The sequence below is a fragment of the Monodelphis domestica genome, chromosome 1 (genome assembly GCF_027887165.1).
Source record: "Monodelphis domestica isolate mMonDom1 chromosome 1, mMonDom1.pri, whole genome shotgun sequence".
Lineage (NCBI taxonomy): Eukaryota > Metazoa > Chordata > Mammalia > Didelphimorphia > Didelphidae > Monodelphis > Monodelphis domestica.
In genome coordinates, this window is record NC_077227.1 from 29,607,205 (window position 1) to 29,623,625 (window position 16,421).

Genomic DNA, 16,421 nt, shown 5'->3' on the forward strand with positions numbered 1-16,421 from the left:
CCCTCCCTGCACAGAGAAGGCATCATCTGACAAAAAAGGATAGCTATATAAAAATAAAACTATGTCTTGTTTGTTTCTACTTATCACTTCTCTCTCTGGAGGTGGACATACACAAGTCATTTTTCAAACAATATTTCTGTTGCTATATATAATACTCTCTCAGTTCTGCCCATTTCACTCTTCATAATTTTCATGCAGGTTTTTCCATGTTTTTCCAAAATTAATCTGCTCAAACCAGCCAACATTGTACACAGTAACGGCAGTATCATATGATGATTATCTGTGAAAACTTGGCTACTTTCAGCAATGCAATGATCTGGGACAATCCTGAAAGACATGCTGGGGGATGCTATTCACCTTCAGAGAAAGAACTGTTGGAGTTGGGTAGATGTGGATCAGAGCAAACTATCTTTCACATCAGTGTATTTACAGTTTTATTTGGGGGTTTGGGTTCTGTATGAGTGTGCTCTTAAATCAAGGACCAATATAAAAGTGTGTTTTGCGTGACAAAAATAAATTTAAAAATTAATCTGCTCATCATTTCTTACAGCACAGTAGTATTCCATCAGGATCATATACCACAGCTTCCTTAGCCATTCCCCAACTGATGGGAATCTCAATTTCCAGTTCTTTGCCACCACAAAGAAAGTTCTAAAAATATTTTAGAACATATAGGTTCTTCTCTTTTTTCTCTGATCACCATAGGAAACAGACCTGTTAATGTTATTGTTGAGTCAAAGAGTGTTATCAGTTATTCTGTTTAGAATTTGAGAGATCGACAAAACTTGAGATGGAGTTCTAGCCACAGAATCAAGAAGACCTGGGTTCAGACCCCACCTTTGATACTAACTGAGAGATCCTGAACATTCACTTTTGCCCTCTGAGATTCCATCTCCTAACCTATAAAAAAACAAGCAAATAAAAAAAAATACTTGCAATACAAACATTGTAGAACTGAGACAAATGAGACAATGCTCTGCAACAATAAAGCACCTTTTAGGGGGCAGGTAAGGGGCTCAATGGATTGAGAGCTAGGCCTAGAGACTGGAAGTCCTGGGTTCAAATCTGACCTCAGATACTTCAGAACTGTGTGATCTTGAGCAGGACACTTAACCCCCATTGTCTAGCCTTTACCACTCCTGCCTTGGAACCAATACACAAATTGATTCAAAGAGGGAAGGGAAGGATTTTTTTTAAAGCACAATATAAATATAAATCTAGTAGTCAGCTAAGTACCATAGTAGGCACTTAATAAATATTCGTTTAATGATTACAGGTCAGCTGTTATTGAAATCACTTCAATACCTGTGAGGAAGAAGGAACTGATGGTCAGAGGACATAGTTCCTATTGTGAATCTTAAAATTTCTCAGACTCTACTTCAGAAGATTTGGTTAAGCTATTCCCCATTTTCTACAATGGAGGTACTTGGTCAGGAATGTATTGAGAACTTTAAAATTACTCCACCCTGCTCAAAAAGTGCCTTAGGGGAAGATAAAGTTGTAAAATTTCTTACTGAACAATGAAAAGTCCCCAACTCATACTTATAGTGAAGCAAAAACCCTAAGCTAGGTGGTCTATTTTAGATCTAATACAAAAGGGTGCCAAGTACCTATAAAGGTTAAATTAATCACTAAAAGGTCAAGCAACTTACAAAGGGCAAGCTTAGCAAAGAGATGTGAAATACTCAGAAGATATAATCTAATCAGAGAAGGTGATAACAAAAGAAGATGTGAACTAAGAATGGACAGTCCTGGGGAAAATGTCTACTGTGATTGGTAGATGTGAAAATTTAGGGGAGGTGACACCAGAGAAAAATTCTCTTTAAAAGGAGCTGTCTGAACTCAGTTCAGGAGTTCGCAGTTGAGGATGCTTGGAATGACCTTATAGTGAGTGATAAAAGACTGATTAGTCTCTCTTAAGGCTCAGGCCTAGACCATTTGGCCTAGGCCCTTTCCCACTATTTCCTCTTACTCTCTCTTTCTTTCCTTAATTCCTTCATTTGTATTAATAAAAATCTCCATAAAAACCCAGCTGACTTGGGTATTTTCATATTTGGGAATTTTCCCATGGCGACCACTTATTTTTAACATGAAATCAAGACACTAAAAATTATCTTTACAGTTTGGCCGAAACCTTCACAGTTTGTCAATTCACAGTCTTGAAAACTGTATTTTCACAGTCACACTATATAACCTTAGGCCAAAGAATGGTTCTTCTGATATCAAAACATAAAGTAAAGTCACATAGGATGGACAGGTAGAGACAGATTGCAATATGCCTACACAGATCTCTAGAACTCTTAAAATGTTTGTCATAAACTTCTATGGAGGTTCTAGATCATACTTCAGGTGCCCTGTCTTCCAACACTTATTTTATAGATGAGGAAACTGAAACCCAGGAAAATATAAATGAATAGCATAGTGTCCCACAGCTAGTAAATGTGAGCGACATAATTTGAATCTAGAATCGCTAAGTTCATCCCAGCATCCTTTTCCCTGTACTTAGCACTGGTTTTGTCCCTTGCTATAAAAAAACAAACAAACAATAAATAAATAAATAAATAAATAAATAAATTAGCAAACCTCAACACTGAAAAATACTTTTAAGTATCAAGAGTTGGGAACTATTGTCATGAATCCCAAAAGAAAAAAAAGTCCTCAAACTCTCAAACTTTTCCTTAAAACCAAGAAGAAAGTATCATTGTCTACAAAGCTCCTTCAGAATGCATTTTAATCGGTAAAATTTATGTATCTTCCCACTGCACATTCTTCCTCTATTGTGTGTGTCCTCCACACTTTAAATATCTCCCAGAGAACAGCCTAGGCTGTCAAATTTAAATGAGTGCATTCCAGAAATGTTTTTTTTTTTTCATTAGAAATGCTACCACTAAAAGAAATATGGCAAGAGCATGTGGGAGAACACTGTGCTTCTATTCCTCCTTCCACCCCCCAAATCCCATCACAATGTGCAGAATCTTCATTTGGCTTCAGATTTTCTCTGCACCATATCTCCATGGCTCCCTAATATAACTGCTTCCCATTGATTTGACTGAAGTCAAGGAAAATTTCCAAAGGATTGTTTCATTGCAGAAGTAAGCATGCATGCCAATTCTTTATACCCAGAGGTTGAGAGAGTCTTCTCTTTTCATCCCCCAGCATGTCTCCAGTGAAAGAGCTTTAAAACGTGGAGAGAGACAGGAAGTCTGTTTTTCAAAGACATGGACGAAAGTCTGACAGAGGTTCTGAACCTGAGGATGAGTTTGTTCTTAAACGCATAAGATAAGCATCCCTTGACACTCACACAAGGCTCCAGAGAGCAAGAAGTATGAATGGATGCCTCACCTTGAGATAAAGAAAAGATGATCACTAGGGCAGCGTAATATAGATCTTGTCCTTGGGTGCCAAACTCCAGGGGAGTGGGATTTCTCCTAGGAGATGTCTAAAGACCATTATCCCTGCACTTTGTAGCTATCTCTTTCTACTTGACTCCATGACCCCCTTCCCTTTCTCTGGCCTACTCCTACCCTTCCATTGTTTCCTTTCATCAGATTCCCAACTGCCATTGGCTTAGTATGCTGAATATTCATGCATAATAATTGTGTGAAGGTTTAAAGAGGAGTCACCATCTCTCTGAATCTCAATTTTTTAAATCTATGAAATGGAGTTAATCATACTTTCATTATCTATCTGAAGGGTTTACAAGGAAAATACTTTCATATAAACACTGAAGTGCCATAGAGATGTGAGCTCTTATACTTTATATAATTACAAACTTATCTGCATAATAAACTTGAAAGGCCATACAGAAGAACAGATAGTCACCAAAAATTGTTTATTAATATCTTATCCCAGATTCATACTGGCTGTGTGACCTTAGACAAGTCACTGTCCGTGCCCCCCAGGAAATTCTCTAGGACAGAGAAGGTACTTACCTTCCTTGGAAGAGGGAATTTCTCTCCAGAGCTTGATGAAATCAAGCATCTAGTCCAAATATTTTTTGAAACTGAACTAGCTCTATCAAAATAAGACACCCCCATAACATTAACTTCTCTTTTCATCACTCCAAATTTACTTCCTCTCATTATTTATCTACAAAGATACATTTTTTGTGTGTAATCGTAACCATACTGTATATACATAGTATCTTGGTTCTGCTATTTTCCCTTGTAATTTCACCTCCATATTTCCACACAGTTGTCCCACACATCATTTTGGAAACATTTCCAGTACTGTTCTGAGGCCAGGTTTATTGGCTAATTTGACTTGACCAAGTTTAGTCAAGAACTAGAATAGGGACTCGTTTTTCATAATCATAAATAATCCCTCTATAGACATCTCTGTTGAAATTATTGAGGAGGGAGGATTAGGGAATATAGATTTTTCCATGGAACTACAGCCCCTAACGTTAAATTATTAGGTTTAAATTTGGTTTAAATATTGGGTTTAAATAAATATTAAATCATGAGTGGGATTAAGAGTAGTGGTAGCAGTGTCCAAGTCTGAACCTAATTGTACCCAGTTCTAAGCCTTCCTAGCTATGCTGTGTTTTATAAGTTTTATTTATTCTGTTAGTCAAATATGTACATGCTCTCACTAATAACCTGTGATCTTGATCAAATAGCTTTACATTTCTGGGCCTCAATTTTACTCATCTTCAAAATTAAGCCATTGGATTAGATGGCCCATTCAGCTCTAAATTGGCGATCCTCATAATCCCATCATAGAGCTCTAAAGGCTATTCTACTGAAACCCAAGCTCTGGCGGGTCCTATGAAGCTGAAATGGTCATCTTGGTAATAGACTGGACTTTCATTATCCACATTCCAAACTAACTACATTCCAAAAGAGTAGCCAATAAAAATTAATTCTTTAACCAGAGCAACTCTCAAAGACCACCTCCTCAATAGTATATGGATTATATTTTTGTCAAGAGAGTGAGTGGCCTAAATGATGAAATTTTTGAAATTCTCATTCTCTATCTTTAGGCTCCAAAATCTCTTCCAAAATGAGTATGCCCTCCCCTTACAAAGATTGCGGCCCTTTTGCAAATTAGTCTACAGGGGAAAGTTCAAAGAGGGAGAGAAAAATAAACATTTTCATCATCACTCACTGACCAACCTGATTATGAGATTTTTTCATTTTAAATAGCTCCTGGAGGGGAATTGGGGTCTTTTGCCCCTCTTTAGGGCTCTCCCCTCCCCCAAGGGTGGGGTGGAATTTAAAGGGCCACTGATGGCATTTGTGATGTTCTGTAGAGGTCTTGTAGGAGTGGCAGGATGGTCTGTAGTCCAGGGGAATGACTCCTCATAGAAATAGATAGGGGGGGACAGGGGGGAAAAAGTAAAGAGTGAAGCAGGTAGGATCTGACATTTGGCTATCGAGTCCCCTGTGTCTCTATTCTTTCACTGACAATAACTACCTGAAGCTCCCCTAGCAAATGTGAGAGGGAGGAGAGAAGGAATAGGTGTGTGTAGAGTGCCTACTATGAACAGGACACCATGCTAAGTAGCTTAAAAATATTATCTCAGCTGCCCCTCACCACAGCTATGGAAGGCAGACAGAGGTTAAGAGTTTGTCCAAAGTCACCTAGCTAGTAAGTCCTGAGGCCAGATTTGAATTCAAGTCTTCCTGGTTATATGCTCTACCCACTAGTTGGAATGAGAAAATTCGTAATAGAGAACTAACAAGAACACTAGGATTGGTGGCAGGGGAAACCAGGTTTGACTCTTAGCTCCAAACCTTACTAGCTGCATGACCTTGGGCAAGTCATCCTACTTTTATAAACCTCCATTTCCTTATCTCAAATATAAGGATAAAAGTTCTTGTACTGACTACCTCCTAGGACTGTGGTGAATAAGAAATGTTCTTCTTAAAGTATTGTAGAAATAGGAGCTATTAATTTTTATAAACTCTTAACTTCTGGAATCATTACTACCTATCGGTTGCAACCAGGAGTAGGAAGGACTAGGCAATTGGATTACTCAGTGATTTAAGAGCCAGGACTAGAGACAGGAGGTCCTGGGTTCAAATTTGACCTCAGACACTTTCTAGCCTTGGGATCCTGGGAAAATCATTTAATCTTCATTGCATTACCACTCTTCCGCCATGGCATGGTATTGGTTCTAAGACAGAAGATAAGGGTTTTTAAAAAAATTAAGTGACTTGTCCAGAGTCATATTGCCAGGAAGTTCCTGAGGTCAGATTTGAATCCAAGACTTCATGTCTCCTGGCTTACCTCTCTATCCACTGAGTCACTAGCTGCCCCAATAGGAGCTATTGTTATTATGATATTAATCTGACTTCATTTCTTGATCCTTTCTTCAACTACCTTGATTCATTCTGTTGTTTTTCACCCCAAATCACATCACCATGATCAATCCTTCTCTGTGATATGTCTGGAAAATCTGCTTTGTCATGTTTTATCAAATACCCCACAGGGACTTTAATTGCTACTATATTAAGTCTCAATATTAATTTAGAGACTGGTGCCATCTTCCCAGCCAGTAGCAAGGTTTTTATATCTTCATTTCTCCCTGTCTTCCTTTATCTCTCCCATCAGGGCTTTGTGCATTTCTTTGAATAAATCTCTTATGTCCCAAATTGAATTACTCCCCAAGTATTTAATGTTTTGTGTCAGTATCGTGATGCCATCTCTTTTTTCACTGTATATTCTAGCTGGGTGTCATGAGGATATAGAAATGCAATTGATTTTTTTGTAGATTTATCTCATCTCCTGTACCTTTATGAGGCTCATTTATTACCTCTAGTAATTTTTTGGTTGGTTTCCTTGGATTTCTAGATATACAATCATGTCATCTGCAAAAAAAAATACATATATTTTTATCTCTTCTCCTTTTTCATTTTGAGTCTTTATTGCCAACATTTCTAGAACTATATTAAGTTGCACGAAGAGTAGGGGCATTCCGTCTGGTGCCCAATTTTAAAGGAAATGTCTGACAGTGCCTTTCCAATAGAGAGCCTGGGAGTTCAGGAGTGCAGAACTAGGTAGATGGCCCAGTAGATAAAGTTCTGGATCTGGACTCAGGAAGATTCATCTTCCTAATCTCAAATTTGTCCTCAGCTACTTACTAGCTCGATGACCTTGGGCAAGTCACTTTATCCTCTTTGCCTCAGTTTCCTCATCTATAAAATGAACTGGAAAAGGAAATGGCAAACTACTCCAAGTATTTTTGGCAAGAAAATCCTAAATGTGTCACAAAATGTCAGAGCAACTGAAAAAGAACTCAACAACAACCAACAAAGACAGTATTGGTCTTTGAGCTTAAACAAGTACTTTCTGTTATGCAAAAAAGAAAGTCTCCAGTGTCTCAGGTTTTAGGATTTTAATCAAAGACAGTTCTCTGATTTTTCTCAAATTTCTGAGATAACAAAATCAACAAGCAATAACTCAATGCCTGCTATGGGCCAGACAAGGGGCTAAGGGCTGGATGCTACTCCAATGGTACTGATGACAGGTCAGAATGTGAGATGAAGAAAAGCCTAGAAATTCACAGAAGAGTTACAAAGGTCCTCTGGGATCATCAAATCCAACCCACTTATATAGAAATTCCCTCTAAGTCATCCTAGACATGTAATGAGTCAATCTTCACTTAAGCTCTAAAGTGTAGGAGCATCAAAACACCAGGATTTGAAAATAATAATAACCAGCTTGTAAATAGTTCTTGAAGATGATTTACAAATATTTGATCCTCACAACAAGGTAGGTGCTACTATAGCTCCATTTTGTAAATGAAGAAACTAAGGCAGACAGCATTGGGTAAGTGGCTTTACCAAGGCCACATAACTAGTTAAATGTTGTGTTGAATTTGAACTCAGGTCTTCCTGACTTCAAAGCTGGTGTTTGGTAAAGCTTATTTAATTCATTGTTTTCCTAATTTTTTTTCTTGCTATTCTGGACATTTAGAGAAAATACATATATTTGCTGTTTTGACAATCTCACTTCTGCTTTGATCAGCTATTTTTAGATATTGGGTATTTTTTTATTTTTAGTTCTTTTATAGTACTGCCTTTATTCTTTGACTTGGATATTATTTAAAGACAGCAGCTAGGTGGTACACTGTCTAGAGCATGGAGCCTGGAATCAGGAAGTGCTAAGTTCAAATCTAACCTGAGTCATTTATTAACTGTGTGACTCTGGACAAGTCACTCAACCTTGCTCTGTTTCCTCTTCTGTAAAATGAGAATCATAAACCCTTGTTTGGTTGTTATAGAATCAAATAAGATGAGAATAGTAAATGAGGCAGCACAGTGCCTAGACCATAGTAGGCAGTATGTAAATGTTAGGTATTTTATATTATTATTACTGAAAGGACAGAGACAAGAATGGCTAGAGCTGATGATTTCATTGCTTTAGGGAACTTGCAGGTGAGGAAACTCCCTCTACCAATGCAAATTGACACCTTTGTTGGAAAGAGTTGCCTAAAGAACTGTGAAGTGGTCTCTTTCCTAGTGTCCCACAGCCAGCACATCTCAAAGGCATGACAACCCCACGTCTTCCTGACTTCAAGGCTAGCCCTATACACTACACACATGCTGTCTCTCTATTATTTAAGAACTTGGTTTTTATTTCACAGGATCGAAGAGTTGGAAGAGACCTTCAAAGCCAGATAAACTGACGAGCGCAAGTAATGAGTGAGTAAGTAAGCCCATCTACTGAAGGAAAATAACAAGCAAGAACGGTGAAATCATACAGATTAGAATATATGTTATTGTACAGATTAGAACATACTGCAAAATACGTTATTATACAGATTAGAACATACTGCAAAATACGTTATTATACAGATTAGAACATACTGCAAAATACGTTATTATACAGATTAGAACATACTGCAAAATACGTTATTATACAGATTAGAACATACTGCAAAATACGTTATTATACAGATTAGAACATACTGCAAAATACGTTATTATACAGATTAGAACATACTGCAAAATACGTTATTATACAGATTAGAACATACTGCAAAATACGTTATTATACAGATTAGAACATACTGCAAAATACGTTGGGTTGAATGAGTTCTCCCCCTGCGGTGAGATATCTCAACGAAACCAAAAGAGAGGCCCAAATCTCATCCAAAGAGAAATTCCCTCAAGGTTCTAGAGAGGAAAACGGGAAATCAGGAGGGGGGGGGCATATTGAGGAGCTGGCTTCACACACACAACTCCAGATTTCAAAGTTGAGATTTCTCTCTCTACATTTGACTGATGGTAGTCCCAAAGATTAACTTTGGAACTATGAGCAACTCAAAGAAGAATGGTTTAGGGGGCAGCTGGGTAGCTCAGTGGATTGAGAGGCAGTCCTAGAGATGGGAGGTCCTAGGTTCAAATCTGGACTCAGACACTTCATAGCTGTGTGACCCTGGGCAAGGCACTTGACCCCCATTGCCTAGCTCTTACCATTCTTCTGCCTTCGAACTAATACACACTATTGATTCCAAGACAGAAGGTAAGGGTTTAAAAAGAAAAAGAAGAATGTTTTATTCTTGTAAACTCTCATACCAACTCTTCCCTTCACACAGGCACAGTGTGGTATCCACATTCTATCCACCAATCCAGGGTCAGGCCTAAGGAGTTTCTTAATGCAAAATATCCTCAGATTAAAAAACTAGGTTACAACAATGTGAAAGTTCATGGAGTCTATAGAGCAAAAAGGTATCCAGATTTTTAAATTTCCTATGAAGGTTGTGAAATCAATGCTTTTTCAATAAAGCCTAGGGCAGATAGGTAGAACATATAGAGTGCCAGGCCTAGAGTTGGGAGGATCTGACCTCTGATACTTCCTAGCTGTGTGACCCTGGGTAAGTCACTTAACCCTGATTGCCTGGCCTTGTCACTCTTTTGTCTTGGAATTAATACTGTGGAAAGGAAAATAAAATAAGTTCTGGATTTTCTGCCACTGTGTTGGAACAAACAACAGTGGGAATATTAGAGAGAGAGGAAATTGTCAAGACTGACAGTTGGTGGGGGAAGGGGCAACTGGGAGTGGCAGTGGGTCTTGTGAGGAGGACTTCCTTCCAGGTGTTGGAAGTGAGAGGAGCTTGGGGCTTCCCAGTCTCTGGATTGAGGGGCCTCTACTTTCTTCAGCCTGAAGAGATAAGCCCAACCAGCTCTGAAGATCAGAACTTTTCTTATTGCTTGCTGTCTATTGCTAAGATTTTGAAATTAATAAAATAGACAGGAATAAGAGAAACCCTCCATCAGCCTGTGAGGCCTGGCCTCAGCTCCAAAGCTGAAAAAGACTCCAACCTTATTTAGGGACATCCCTCTTCCCTTTTCCCAGATGCCTCTCCAATCCAAACTGGTTATTAAACTATTATTTGAATATTGCAGTTGGATAAGTGGACTATCTTTTCTGGGGCATAGAGTGAGCTGAACCTCAGTTCAGTCATCCAGCTATAAATGGTCCTTATCAGACCCCTGCTGTGTGACCAAAGTCAGGGGAAAGGCTTATCCCTCAGGAGGGTCTGTGTTTACCTGTTCTGGGGCATATTTTGCATCAATCCATAGAGAAGACATCTCCGCAGGCTATCATAAGTGGCTCATTTCTTGGACACACCATTTTGTTCAAAAATAGCCTCTTGGCAAAGGGCATCTTTCTCCTTTGCCTCACCAGCAGCCATATTCCTTCTCTCCCTTCAACTCCTACATTCCCTGCTACAAACCTCCATTATCCCCTGTTTTTTCAATCCCCTCCCCATCTTTCCACTATAAATATTAAAATATTAAGGTAGACAGTAAGGGTTTTATTTTTTTTAATGAAGCCTAGAGTTTATTTGTCCAGATTCAAGCACAAGGTATTTGGAAAGAGAAGGATTATTCTATACTTTCCTCAATCAGGAATGTTTGTCAGATTCTAAGGACCCTGACAACCAAATGGATACCCAGAACTAGCTACCCCATAAATTATTATTGTGTATTGCAGTTGTAACTTGCAATAGGAAATTTTTGGAACTATGGCAAGTCATCATCTTGGCAGGAGATTATTTCATTTCAATTTCTAAGCTGATGATGTCCCTGTTTTGGCATCTCAAAGGCTACCCCCCTGATAAACGCCTTTATTTAGTGACAGCTTGAGAAATGTAGCCGACTCTATGGGCACCTTCTCTCCCTGATCATCCCATTGTGAGAATCCAAGTAAATCCCCTACAATTCAGGAAACATAAATTTAAAATTCTTGTCGTTAGACTTTTATAAAGTTTATTAAAATCTCTTAGATAGGTAAAGGATGAGAAATAGGTAGAAATATAAGAGATTTAAGCCTAATCTAAGTCGACTCCCAAAGTGGGTTCTTGCAGCCAACTTCTTGCCTGGTCACCAGAGATAGAGAGAGCTCACTTCCTTGTCTAGAACCTTTTTATAAAATCCCACCTTTCACATGTCACATCTTAGGAACCAACCATGGCTTTCCATTTTGTCTGCCCAGCCCAGGGGGACAGTCGAGGGAAGATCATCCTGACTTCCTTGTCTCATGATATTCTTGACTCTATTGCTCCATTTTTCTGGCTGTTGTTGTACCCTTGTGACTAAATTTACCCAATTTAGCCCTAGTACAGTCCTCACTCCTGAGTTCATGCCCAAAAACTCATGCCAGGTACCCATAATGAAAAGAAGGGAGGGGAAATTTCCTTTTGCCCAATATTAAGTATTGGCCATGTAAAAATAAATCGAGCTAGGCATTGAAGGAACAAAGTCAAAAAATATATAATCCATCCCTATAAAGGACTTAAAATCTAGTGAGGGTATAGAGCATATACTTGGCTTAAGAAAAGTTTATAAACATGTATTCTCCATCATTTCAGTTGAGCATGACTCTTTGTGACTCCATTTGGGGTTTCTATGGCAGCGATACTAAAGTGGCTTGCCATTTCCATCTCCAACTCATTTTAAAAATGAGGAAACTAAGACAAACAGGGTTACCCAGCTAGTAAGTATATAAGGATGGATTTTAACTTGGATTTTCTGTTTCCAGACATCATTCTCTATCCACTGTGCCACCTAGCTGCTCCCAAATATGTATTTAGGTACATGTAAGTTATATAAAAATGAATTTATATAAAGAATTTATATAGGTACTAATCAATGTGGAGATCATGAAATGTCTGCTGTAGGACAAAAAAGTTAAGAAAGAAGTTAAAAAATCTGAGTCAGAAGTCAGGAGAGAGGGCATTCCAGGAATGGGGAACAGCCTGCACAAAAGCATGGAAATGTGAAATTAGAATATCCTGTACTGGGATACTTGTTGGCCAACTTAAATATAGAGAGTGAATAAATGGGGATAAATATGAAATAAGTCTGGGAATGTGGGTGGGAGGCAGATTGTGGAGATCTTGTAAGGATCTGCTCACTCTATATTATTGGAGGTTTTTCCTGAGGAAGAGCCATCCTTACCAATGTAAACAATTTGAATGCTCCTCTTCCTTAAAGATCATTTAATGGCCTCCAGAGCTTTTTTCCTTTCTTTCTTAGATGGATGTTAATATGCAAAATTTCAATTAACCATTCAGCTTAATATATACTGTTAAGTCTAGAATTTGAAGAAAAAACTAGGTAATGAGAAAAAATAAGAAACCCTGGAATTATCCTTCTTGGATATTTACTGCTCCTCTGTTGCAGCTCTGTTGAACAGGAAGTTAGAAGAACTCTGTTCCTATACTTAAGAGAGACCTGGGCTTGAACCCCAACTCAGAGAGTAGCCATGGGAAATGAGAGAGACAGGGTACGTGACTTCTAATAATAACAGTAATAATAACAATCACTCACATTTATGTATCACTTTAAGGTTTACCAATCAGTCCACCAATAAGCTTTTATCGAGTGTGCCCATCAATTGGAGAATGGCTGAACAAATTGTGGTACATGTTGGTGATGGAATACCATTGTGCTATAAGGAGTGATAAGCAAGACGATTTCAGAAAAAACTGGAAAGATCTGCAGGAATTGATGCAGAGTGAAATAAGCAGGACTGGGAGAACACTGTATACAGTAATGGCAATATTAGATGATGATCAGCTGTGAAAACTTGGCTACTCTCAGCAGTGCAATGACCTGGGACAATCCTGAAAGACTTATGACAGGGAAGGCTCTCCACCGCCAGAGAAAGATCTGTTGAGGTCATGTTTCACATCAGTGTATTTGTGGTTTTATTTGAGGGGTTGGTCATGTATGACTTTGCTCTTACAACAAGAACCAATATGGAAGTCGATTTTTCTTTTTAAAGTAGAGAGTATCATAAATGACAAGCAAGTTAATTTTAGACAAAAACATAGAAAGAATTGAATGGAATAATGAAGAGTAAAATGAGCACAACCAAGAGAAAATTGTATATAATAACAGCAATATTCAAAAAGAATATGTGAATGTCTAAGCTATTCTGTTTTTTTTTTAAACCTTACCTTCCATCTTAGAATCAGTATATGTATTGGTTCTGATACAGGAGTGGTAATGGCTAGGCAATGGGGGTCAAGTGACTTGCCCAGGGTCACACAGCTAGGAAGTGTCTGAGGCCAGATTTGAACCTAGGACCTCCCATCTCTAGGTCTGGCTCTCAATCCACTGAGCTACCCAGCTGCCCTCTGTCTATTCTGAGTCACATGAATATTCAAATCAACTAGAAAAGGCCTATGAAGGAAAATGTTAATCACCTCCAGAGAAAAAACTAATATATGGATAAACTAAATGCCTTCCCAATAATATGAGATATGAAACAAGGATTTATATTATCACAACTATTATTCAATATTGTACTAAAAATACTAGCTATAGGGGGCAGCTGGGTGACTCAGTGGATTGAGAGCTAGGCCCAGAGATGGGAGGTCCTAGGTTCAAATCTGACCTCAGACACTTCCCAGCTGGATGACCCTGGGCAAGTCACTTGACCCCCATTGCCTAGCTCTTACCACTCTTCTGCCTTGGAGCCAATACACAGTATTGACCCTAAGACAGAAAGTAAGGGTTAAAAAAAAAGAAAGAAAATGGCTCCAAACTCAGAACAAGAAGGCTAGAAGAGACCTTAAGCCTATTTTTGTCCAAGATGTCTCCCTAGCATTTAACAGAAAAAAGAATGTGAGGCCAGAAAACAGTATCTCACTTGCCCAAGGTCATGCATCTATCCAAAGTCAAAGTGGAAACTAGAAGCTCATTCTAGCAGGAAGCCCCATGTAGGTCTTCCAAAATAAAATTCATCCGTATCCATTTGTTAGTGCCAAGCCATCCTCTTATGCACAAAATGCATTTCATATTTGTTTATAGAATCTCAGAGCTGGAGACACGGTAGAATGCAAGTTCCTTTATGAGGCCTCAGTTTTATTATCCCAGCGCCTAGCACAGAACATGACACATCATAAATGCTTAATAAATGTGTACATGCATGCATGAATGAATGAATGAATGGCTTCAGGTGGCTGTCTAATTCAATCCAGACCTAAACAAGAATTTTCTCTGCAACTAAATTGAATACTTTCCCATAGTGTTATGGAAAAAAAACAAATTGTCAACTTTCAGAAAACAATAAATACTATTTTATTCTATTCATCTAAATTCCACTAAACACCTCTCCTGGAGTAGAGGTTACTCCGGGTTCTCAGAGGCTATGCCAATAAAATAAAAGCTCTGACAGTTTCTGCTGATCTGGAAATAATAATAGCATCATTTGGGTAGCACTCACTACATGCCAGGCATTATGCTAAGCATTTTAAAATTATGATTTCATTTGATCTTCACAATAACCCTGTAAGACAGGAACTGTTATTAGCCTCATTTTACAGATGAGAAAACTGAGGCAAACAGTGGTTAAGTGACTTGCCCAGGGACACAGCCAATAAGTTCCAAGACTGGATTTGAACTCAGGTCTTATTGGCTCCAGTCCCAGTGCTCTATTCACATTGCCACGTAGCTTCCCCTAGCTTTCTTTCACTGAGGTGTTTAAGAAAAGGTCCAGTGATGGATTAAATGACTACTGTCCAAAACTAGCCTAACAATGCTCATAAGTGTTCATGACCAAAAGGTTGATAATTAGGGGGTAAATTTTCTTACAAAACTGATGCAGATCAAGAGAATTCTGAACTTGGAGTCGTAAGACCGGAGTTCAAATCTTGACTCTTCCACTTAACTCCCTATGGTTTCCCAAACCCTTAAATAAAGGAGTTGGGCTGGGTGACCTCTAAAGTCTGGCTCTGTGGTTCTCTAATCTCCCAAGGCTGAAATCTGCATCGATAAGAAAATTCCATATGCCGATGAAATCACAGAAGAGTTTCAGAATGTTAGCTCTAAGTTGTTAGCAACACACATTGACTCCTGCTTCCCTTCTCTTTCCAGAAGCCATTTCACATAGTTTATTTCCAAATGATCCTTGAAAACCCAGCATAGTTGAATTCCTCTCCACAGTCATTACCTGCTACTACTTTCATAATTTACTATTTTAACAAAATCCCCTTTACCTACCAGAGAACTCCAAAGGAGAAAGCAAGGAGCTGGGTCTTCCGAGAGATAGTCTAGCCATTTAGTTCAAGGTCAGAACGACCACTCTTCCCATTAGAGCATGACTTTAAGGTGCTAATTACCATTGGCAGACCGACTGGATGCCCCTCTACCCCACCCTCCTAATTGTTGCTGACATGGAGAGGGAAGAAAAGGGCAAAGACCCTAATGTATAGAACACAGAAAGAGCAGCCCCTGACATTTTTTCTCTAATCTACAAAAAGTTTAAGGTCAGCCCAAAATCCAAACCAAAAAGAGCCTAGCCCTACATAAATGCTACATGTTAGAGCTAGGATTAATATTGAATAATAATATTAAAGGAAAAAGACAGAACAAAAAGACGACCTTGGGGACAAAGACCTGGGTTCTGGTCCTGCCTCTGACAGATATTGACTGTGTGCCCTCTCCTTGCCCCAGTTTGCTATGACTCCAAGCAGCAGAATAGTTCCTACTCTTCATTGGTAGAAAGTTCCCTCACAGAGGTAGTCAACAGATCATGGTCATCAGAATCAGGATAAATTTGAGCAGGATGAACCTCAAAAGAGAAGTAATGCGTAGCATTTTATGGAATGGGTCCAGTAAAAAAGAAAAATTTAAGGAGACACAGTGGCATAAGTGGGAAGAATGGTAGACCTGGAGTTGGGGAGATGGGTTAGAATTGGATTTGAGCCATCCATGTCTGACATTTTCTGTGCTCCAGAGACCATTCCCAGACCAGAACTATTTCCTACTGCCACCTCTTAATTCCCAACGAATATTCCCCCAGGCTAGACCTTCATCTGCCCCTGTCTACTAGAAGAGAGGCCTCCTAAGCCTAGACAAGAAAGGACATTACCCCCCTGAAACAAAGTTGGGCCTTGAAGGAGGACCTAGTAAAGCCTAATTACCTGCCTCTCTCAATGGACCTCTCTCCAACTA

The 16,421-nt window shown here is 38.9% G+C and overlaps 1 protein-coding gene across 5 annotated transcripts in view; it reads right to left on the bottom strand.

The window, feature by feature from the left end:
- Nucleotides 1-16,421, bottom strand: part of CTNNA3 (catenin alpha 3) — a 2,164,949-nt gene that overhangs the window by 2,074,657 nt on the left and 73,871 nt on the right. The gene's annotated exons all lie outside the window — the stretch shown is intronic.